We start from the raw sequence: 2,719 nt of genomic DNA, 5'->3' as shown, positions 1-2,719 counted from the left end.
CCATTGTTAATTTTAAGATGGTTTCTCTTCAAAATTAAATTTTTAGTCAAGTTAGCCTTTTCTGTTGCCTAATTCCTACCCTTTTCCTTGGTAATTTCATTTTTACCTTTATTGGTACTGTCCCTCTCCTGTCTTTGACGGGCCTTTTCCTGTTTGCTAGTACCTTTTTTCATTCATTTTTTTAAATGACATTGGTATTCTCCCTTAATTTTTCTATAGGATAGCCTTGTCTTACTGTCAGACAAAGCTAAGTTGGGATTTAAACAGTGACAAGTGTGGACGTAAGATGCCTAACTCTGATACACATGTTAGTTGTCTACTGTTTGGGTGTTAATCATATTAAAGCTGACGTTAGTGCTAGTTTTAGTAATTTTACACTAGCAGAACATAAAAACTAATCTTAAGATTACTCGAGACACCTTTTTCAGAGGCTCTATCTGGGTTGGAGGTCTCACCCCCTCCAAAACTCAGACCAACTGAGTCACTTGGTTCCTGCATCAGTCTGTTATGGAACAGAGTTGGTGCTGTACTTCGCTTTCGCACTAGGCTCTGTCTTTTCTCCCTCAGTACTGTCCATGTTTACCCCTATTTTGGGTCCAACCTCAGCACTAACTTCGGTGCCATCCTTGGATCTGTCATTGGCTCCGGTGACTACCTGCTTTGGCATCATACCAAGCAATGGTGATGACAGGTCTTCGGCTCCAAAACTCAAATACCTGCCGAGAACAAGATACTTCACTCTGGTGCATACTGTCTTCAGTTCTGACAGCAGTGTTTTCCCTGTTGGCACCATCCACCCTTGCTGCATTGGCTCCGGTGGAACTGATTCTCTCCAAAGCAGTGCATGGACCATCTGTACTTTAGTATGTGGCCTGGCGCCTATTTTTCTCGCTAGTGTGGTCTGTCCATGGCTCTGGCTTCTGGTTCTCACTTGGAGGTGGGCTCCTCATGGCAAGGTGTGACCCTGGTTCTGAGGTTGTCCCCCCCCCCCCAGTTTTGCACTCCCATCCCTCGGGTGGGCCTGCTGTACAGGTGGTGGACTCGCAGTCAGCACCAATGACATCAGTATTGGAACCCTTCCCTAGCAAGCACCCCTCCCAACCCTCTATTTTGGGACCCTGGGCACAGGAGTCACAAGAATCCTCTGAAGGGAACCCCTTCTCCAGAGTCCTCAGAAGATCCCACTGGGGAGCCACCCCAGAAGAAATGGTACAAGAGGAAGCCTCTTGTTTCACTGGAGGAATCTTATCACTGAAGACACTGATGGTTCCCATGGTTTCCCCAGATGACATCTCATTCAGACTCTCTTGAAATCCTCAAGCAGCAGGGAGACGAAGTCCTATTCCTCTTCTGAGGAATCTGTGCTCTTGCAGGCCTTCTGTGCCCGGCCATCTACTTCCTGGGTGACTCCACCGGCAGATGACCTTGTTAAAATCATTGTGTAGCATGCCTGGAAGGCCCCAGACAATGTAGAACATGTCCCTCCAGAGGCCAGATCTACACCTGAAGGCCAGCCAGACTGGTCCTAGCAGTTGACAGTTGATTCTATGGTCATGTGGTAACCAAGAGGGAACTGGCAAAAGATCCACCATCCATCCTCCAGTGTCTCTGACCTGGGACAGACTAGGGAAATGGACATGTGCTTCAGTGACACTTGCCATTTGGTTGCTGTACTACCTGGCACACTTGACACCTCCATAGAGACCTAATTTCCAAAATGTCTCTGGTGAGGTACTGCCTGACCGTGATACTATCACCTCACAGCTAGCTACCCTTGAATCCATCTCCTCTATGCATTTGATATCTCACTCCACCAAGGAGCAGCTCAAGCTGCCACATCTCATGAGACATAATGCTTGGATGTGGTTGTGTGACTTGGCAGACCCCTTTAAATCCTCTGTCAATGCACTTGAATCTGCACTTTTGTACTTTGGGTCCAAATACACACTCACGTAGTGAGAAACTGAAAGACCTTGTCTGCTGTGGGCGTACGTCTTTCCAACCCCTAGAGATCCTTCTCCAGGAACCAGAAGGGAGGAAAAATGTGGTTCAAGAAATCCCAAGGACCTTTTTGTGACACTCGTGGTGAATTCCTCCCAGGGGCAGAGGGGGCAACTTATATGGAAGACATCCCTTTCAGGCTAGAGTGGGTATGTGTAGCCAGGGAGCTAGAGATTCTTTCTCCGGCAGACCCTACCAGCGCTCCTGAGCAGCAGCCCAATTGCTTTCCTCTGGAAGCAATTTGGGGGTTGTTTTTCTCTATCTACCAGCCTGGCATCTTATTACTATTTATGTTTTGGTGCAGAGATTAATATCCAGAGGCTACCAAATACCATTTAATTTAACTCCCATCCCCAATGTACCACCCAATCAGAGGGAATTAGCAGCCTTGGAAATAGAAAAGCTGCTAGGGAAAAGTCATCCAACCAGTACCACCCGATCAGACAGGATCTAGGTTTTACTCTAGGTTCTTTTTAGTGCTAAAGACAGGGGACTGGAGACAAATCCTGGATCTCAGCCTATTGAACAAATTTATCAAACTTCAAAGCTTCTGGATGGTCACAATACAGTCCATTCTTCCCTTCCTAGGGAGGGATAACTGGATGTGCTCTATAGACCTGTAGGATGTGTCCTACCACAAAGATGGATCACCACTCCTGAGTGGGAGCCGATCACTACCAGTTCAGGGCACTGCCATTCGGTCTGGTCACACTCCTAT

This window comes from Protopterus annectens, chromosome 5.part0, assembly GCF_019279795.1.
Source record: "Protopterus annectens isolate FY-2018-M chromosome 5.part0, PAN1.0, whole genome shotgun sequence".
NCBI lineage: Eukaryota > Metazoa > Chordata > Ceratodontiformes > Protopteridae > Protopterus > Protopterus annectens.
The sequence above is the reverse complement of the archived record's forward strand: the minus strand, read 5'-3'. Positions refer to the sequence as shown.